The 7,025-nt window shown below is 44.8% G+C and overlaps 1 protein-coding gene across 1 annotated transcript in view; it reads right to left on the reverse strand.

Moving 5' to 3' along the window:
- apbb1ip (amyloid beta (A4) precursor protein-binding, family B, member 1 interacting protein) overlaps positions 1–6,168 on the reverse strand; it is a 172,775-nt gene extending 166,607 nt beyond the window's left edge. Inside the window, exon 1 of the mRNA XM_078538048.1 lies at positions 5,997–6,168. The gene's annotated coding sequence lies outside the window, so the exon portion shown is untranslated. The remainder of the gene's footprint in view (positions 1–5,996) is intronic.
- Positions 6,169–7,025: the final 857 nt, after the last annotated feature.

Raw genomic sequence — 7,025 nt, forward strand, 5'->3', positions numbered from 1 at the left:
TAGACACCTCTGAGATGATGCCCTCTGGCCCTAGACTCCCCCACAAGGGGAAACAACCTCTCAGCATCTACCCTGTCAAGCTCCCTAAGAATCTTATATGTTTCAATAAGGTCACCTCTCATTCTTCTAAACTCCAATGAGTATAGGCCCAACCTACTTAACCTCTCCTCATAATAAAATCCCTCCCTACCCGGAATCAACCTAATGAACCTTCTCTGGGCTGCCTCCAATGCCAGTATATCTTTCCTTAGATAAGGGAACCAAAACTGTTCACAGTATTCTAGGTGTGGTTTAACTAATGCCTTGTATAATTTTAGCAAGACTTCTCTATTTTTATACTCCATTCCCTTTGAAATAAAGGCCAACATTCTATTTGCCTTCCGTATTACCAGCTGAACTTGTATGTTAGCTTTTTGGGATTCATGCACAAGGAGTCCCAAATCCCTCTGTGCTGCAGTCTTCCTCCATTTAAATAATATTCAGTTCCTCTATTCTTCCTGCCAAAGTGCATAACCTCACATTTTCCCACATTATATTCTATCTGCCATTTTTTGTGCCCTCTCACTTAACCTGTCTATGTCCCTCTTGATTTTTATGGCGTTTCAAATGGGCTGGTGATTTGCACTGTTTACACTATTGCACAAAGAAAAGATATGCTCCAATGTTTCTAAAGGTGCTGGAAAAGTTTGGAAATATAAGAGGCGTGACCCAACTTGTCAGCTGAAAAAGCTTCCTACAACTGGCAATGCATCTTGTGGCCAAGTCACAGAATTCACTGAGACTTCAAACACAATAAAAAATTGCAACAAAGATAGGGCAGTTGCTCCTCTAAAATAGCACTAACACCTGATCAAGGCCTGAACCTAGAAACTACTGTTGCCAATATTACCATGGACTGCAGCAGATCAAGAAGGCAGCTCACCACCACCTTCGCAAGGGCAATTAGGGATGGGCAATAAATGCTGGCCTAGCCAGCGAAGCTCACACCCCTTGAATAAATAAAGTAGTGCACTTGGTATGTTTGCATGACATTACTTTGTCTGCTACTTAACTAGGCAGTAGTTTGTTTATCTTAAATAGGTTAACGTCTCCCTTAAGGTGTTAAATGTTCGCATAGTGATACTGAAACAGTAAGTTCAAGCCTCTGATGTCTATGTGTTGATCTGGCAACAATGAAAACATTGCTTGGGGAGGCAATGGCATAGTAGTATTGTTGCTGGACTAGTAATCCAGGGACCCAAGGTAATGCTCTGGGGACCTGGGTTCAAATCCCACTATGGCAGATGGTGGAATTGAATTCAATAAAAAGTCTGGGGAAAAAAAAAGTCTAATGATGACCATGAAAACATTGTTGATCACTGTAAAAACCCATCTAATCTCTTTAGGAAACCTGGCCTACATGTGACTCCAGACCCACCACAATGTAGTTGAGTCTTAAATGCCCTCTGAAATGGCCTAGCAAGGCACTCAGTTGTATCTTCATCAACTGCTACAAAGCCACAAAAAAGGAATGAAACTGGATGGACCATCTGGCATTGACCTAGGCACCAGAAATGACAACTGCAATCTCAGCCCCGTCAAACCTACAAGGTCCTCCTAACTAACATCAGGGGGCCTAGTGCCAAAATTGGGAGAGCTGTCTCAGAGACTAGTCAAGCAATAGCCTGACATAGTCATCCGCATGGAATCATACCTTACAGATAATGTCCCTGACACCACCATCACTGTATGTCCTTTCTCACTGGCAGGACAGACCCAGCAGAGGTAGCAGCACAGTAGGAGGGGGTTGTCCTGGGATTGATTCCAGGCCCCATGAAGTCTCTTGGCATCAGGTTAAACATGAGCAAGAAAACCTTCTGCTGATTACCATGTACTGCCCCCCCTCAGCTCATGTGCTTTTTCATTTTGAATGCCATTTGGAGGAAGCACTGAGGGTGGTAAGGGTGCAGAATGTACTCTGGATGGGGGACTTCAATGTCCATCACCAAGAGTGGCTCTGTAGCAGCACTACAGATCAAGCTGGTCAAGCCTAAAGGACATAGCTGCTAAACTGGGTCTGTAGCAGGTGGTGAGGGAACCAACAAGAGGGAAGAACATACTTGACCTCATCCTCACCAACCTGCCTGCTGCAGATGCATCTGTCCATGGCAATGTCGGTTGGAATGACCACTGCACAGCCATTGTGGAGGCGAAGTCCAGTCTTCACACTGAGGATGCCCTCCATCATGTTGTGTGGCACTACCACCATGCTAATTGGGATAGATCTAGCCACTCAAGACTGGGCATTCATGGGCCATCAGCAGCAGCAGAATTATACTCAAACACAATCTATAATCTCATGGCCCGATATATCCCCCACTTTACCACTGAACCTTAGTTCAATGAAGAGTGCAGGAGCAGCACCAGGTATGCCTAAAAATGAGGTGTGAAGCTATAACGCAGGACTACTCGCGTGCCAAACAGCATAAGTAGCAAGTGATAGACAGAGCTAAGCAATCCCAAAACCAATGGATCAGATCTAAGCTCTGCAGTCCTGCCACATCCAGCCATGAACGCTGGTGGGCAATTAAACAACTTGCTGGAGGAGGATGCACAAATGTCTCCATCCTCAATGATGGGGGAACCCAGCACATCAGTACAAAAGATAAGGCTGAAACATTTGCTACAATCTTCAGCCAGAAGTGCCGATTGGATGACCCATCTTGGCCTCCTCCAGAGGTCCCCAGTGTCAGGGATGCCAGTCTTCAGCCAATTTGATTCACTCCATGTGATGTCAAGAAATGGCTGAAGGCACTGGATTCTGCAAATGCTGTGGGTCCTGACAATATTCTGGCAATAGTACTGAAGACTCATGTTCCAGAACTTGCCGTGCCCCTAGCCAAGCTGTTCCTGTACAGCTAAAATACTAACATCTGCCTGGCTGTGTGGAAAGTTGCCCAGGTATGTAAAAAGCAGGACAAATCCAACCCGGCCAATTACCACCCTATCAGTCTACTCTCGATCATCAGTAAAGTGATGGAAGGGGTCATCAACAGTGCTATCAAGTGACACTTGCTTAGAAATAACCTGCTGTCTGACACACAGTTTGGATTCCGCCAGGGCCACTCAGCTCCTGACCTCATCACAGTCTTGGTTCAAACATGGACAAAAGAGCTGAACTTCTGAAGTGAGATGAGAGTGACTGCCCTTGACATCAAGACAGCATTTGCCAGAGTGTGGCATCAAGGAGCCCTAGCAAAACTGGAGTCAATGGGAATCTGGGGGAAAACACTCCACTGGTTGGACTCATACCTAGCAAAAAAGGAAGATGGTTGTGGTTGTTGGAGGTCAATCATCTCAGCTCCAGGACATCACTGCAAGAATTCCTCAGGGTAGTATCCTAGGCTCAACCACCTTCAGCTGCTTCATCAATGGCCTTCCTCCATCATGAGGTCAGAAGGGGGGATGTTCGCTGATTATTGCACAATGTCCAGCACCATTCACGACTACTCAGATACTGATACTGAAGCAGTCTGTGTCCAATTGCAGCAAGACCTGGACAATATCCAGGCTTGGGCTGACAAGTGGCAAGTAACATTCATGCCACACAAGTGCCAAGCAATGACCATCTCCAAGAAGAGAGAAACTAACCATCACGCCTTGGCAGTCAATGGCATTACCATTGCTAAATTCCCCACTAACAACATCCTGGGGGTTACAATTGACCAGAAACTGAACTGGACTAGCCATATAAATACTGTGGCTACAAGAGCAGGTCAGAGGCTAGGAATCCTGCAACGAGTAGCTCACCTCCTGACTCCCCAAAGCCTGCCCACCATCTACAAGGCACAAGCCAGGAGTGTGATGGAATGCTCCCCACTTGCCTGGATGAGTGCAGCTCCCACAACACTCGAGGATCTTGACACCGTCCAGGAAAAAGCGGCCCGCTCGATTGGCACCACATCTACAAACATTCACTCCCACCACCACCGACGCACAGTAGCAGCAGAGTGTACCATCTACAAGATGCACTGCAGGAAATTCAGGTCAAAATTTCACAGGAATGAGCTTAATTTCAAAATAATCAGGATGCTTTGGTTTTTCTGTCAGAAATGGACAAATACAAAGGGGTCAATTTTAACTCTAAACCCCACCCCCCCAACCCCCTGCCTCTACAGAGACATTTTCCTTCCCCTTCAGATTTTAAGCTTCAGGGCTCTGCAGGAAGACAAGGTGTGGCCTTAAATCAATGGGGAACCTTATATATTATGATGCCAGGAGGACCCCAATTGCATTTTAATTTGAGTCTGTGTGCAGAAGCCGCTACCTTCAGCTATCCTACTAGGCTCAAGGGCCAGTGTAAATCCTTCCTTGAAGGGGCCAAAAGGAACAGGAGTGCTCCTCCAGGAACCACAAGGGAGGTTGCAACTCCTCCACTTCCCTCCAATGGCACCCTTCATAGCACTTACCTCCAAACCTGTGGGAGTCAAATACCACCCAATCTTCCCAGTCAGAAGGTGCCCTGTGCCCCCTTCCTACAATTCTGGCAGGAAGTAGACAAATGGCATTCAAATTAGATCAGACAGCTAAAATTGCCCAGCCTGAAATTTGGGGCAGAAACATTCTGCACCTGCTTCACCTCCATCCCCACTACCCTCAGCCCACACATGAATCTTGCTCTGTGTTAAAGCTTTTCAATTTGAGGCCGATGAAAAATTTGCTGATTATCAATACTATTGTCTTTCTCTCTGCCTTCTACTCCAGTTCAGCCATTCTTGATTCTCTTGTGTTTATCGATAGGTGCTTTTCAAGTCAAGTGCCCACACACTGAATCTCCTAACTTAGGTCCACATTTTCTGTACAATTTCATGTAATGTACTACCCCACAAATTGAATGTAGGTACTCGCCTGCATTACATTATTAGCCCTTTTAATGAGATTCTGAACACAGTGGTGTTACATCATCTCAAAAAGGAAGTGTGGGCTAGCATAGAAAAGGAGAACAAATGAATAATAATAGTTTTGTGTCAAAACTTCGCCCTGCAAGATCATCATTCTACTTCAGCAGGACTCCTAGTCTGCTTCGTGCTGAATGCCTGGCATTACTATAAATTAATTTGATCCTCAAATAGCAGAACTTGTATAGATACTTTTGACTTCCCTAAAGATGCCGTATGAAAAAGTGGGTTTCCAAAATGTAACTTATGCATTATTCTGAAACAAAGAAAAGTAAATGGAAATTCAGATAAGTGTGTATGTCAACATGTACATTTACGGAGTGTGCACAGCAATGTTGCTAAAATGGGTTTTCAGAAACAAAGAAGTTCAAATTTGTCCAATCACAGGGTATGAGGAAGTTCCATGTTTATAGTTGCAAGGACAGTCAACAGTTTTGAGAAATATCAAAGTCCAGTTTTGCTTCTGCCATTGCCAATAATTACCATTGTTTAATCATTAACAAGAACAAAGCTGCAACACATCATATCAAACTGTCAATTGAACACCTAAATCGTTGTTCATGTGGTCTCCAGGGTGGTCAGGTTGATTTTTTAAAAAATGTTTTATCTGGTTACTTAATAATAACCAAAGAATTTCTGCTACATCTGGAGTTGGTTTTGAATTCTTTCACACAATATTATAGCTATTAGAAAACTCAAAGTACCCCAAAGAAAAACAACACAGGACGCGTGCAAGAAATACTTCACACTGCCACCCTCAACTTATATTGTTGCTTGCAAGGTTTAAATTGCTGACAATTAATACAATGCATTTTTGAAAATAACATTAAACAAAATAAGTTCTCCGGATGATACATTTTACTTATTTTCCAGCTATGAATCTTCATTATTTAAGTTATTGCATTAGAAATACGATAAAGCACACACCAAGCTATTCCAGTAACTGGAATCTGAGTAAGATCTGACTTATGCACTTGTTTTGAGCTCCATGCGGTAGCATGGACTCCAAGATTATCTTAGAAAGTATATAAGCATTATTTGAAATTAATCACAACTCACCTTTGAATGTTCTCTGAGTTTCAGAACAATTGCAAAATTGCTTTAGTGAGCACTAATTTTATTGTATTCAACATCCACTGGCTTGAGTCTTAGAGAATCTAAATATCTATCACTTTTCACTGGGGATTGGGTGTTTCCTGTGTTAACGGAAGTTTTCTGAATATTCAGTGTAAACTCTTGTTTAAATTGGCAAGAGACCTCTAAATGCCACCTACTGGCTGAGGTGTAGTATTAAATGCAACTATTTCATTTTTAATTAAGTCAATTTATTTCTTGAAGATTTAGGGTGGAATTTTCCTTGCCCACTGGCATTGGGCCTCATGGCGGGTGTGAGTGGAAAATATGGCAGGAAGGCCAAAAATTGGCTTCACGATATTGTGAAACCAGTTTGTAATCATCTGCTCTGCCCATTAATGGCGGGCCACGTTTCCCACTGTCAGGCATCAGGAACTTCATTGCAGTACATCTGCATATCATTATAAGCCCAGCTTGCCGGAATCATCCCCCATGTCAAGTTTACCACCCACATCGGCGGGAAAACACGCCGGTGCACAACATATCTTGACAAGTGTGACGTGCAGAAGTCGGGACTCACCGTCAGGGCCTTATTCACATCACAGACACCTGAGGAGCAGAAGATGTTAGAGCCAGACAGCAATGGTGCGCTGGAGGACAGTCAATCACATGCTGGGTGGATTCTCATGGAGATGGCACCACCACGAAGCACCTCAGGGAAGGTGGAAAATCACAGTTGAGGGTCTGCTTTGGGACTTCAGTGTGTTGACCATGGCCTGTTACAGATGATCGTCGAGGGGGTGGGCAAGGAAGATGTACCAGGGGTGTGGGAGAGAAAGGTCGAGGATCGACTGGGAGATGGAGGTGTGTCGGGGTGGGTGGGGGGGAGGGGTTGGGGTGGGGGGGGGGGCGGGGTGCGGTTGGCGGCGGTGGTGAGGCTGTGGGGGTGGCAACGAAGGTGTTGCGGGGAGGTGAGGTTGGGAGGGGGGAATGAAGGTGTTGGGGCGAAGTTGG

This window comes from Cetorhinus maximus, chromosome 3 (genome assembly GCF_964194155.1).
Source record: "Cetorhinus maximus chromosome 3, sCetMax3.hap1.1, whole genome shotgun sequence".
In the NCBI taxonomy this organism is placed as follows: Eukaryota; Metazoa; Chordata; class Chondrichthyes; order Lamniformes; family Cetorhinidae; genus Cetorhinus; species Cetorhinus maximus.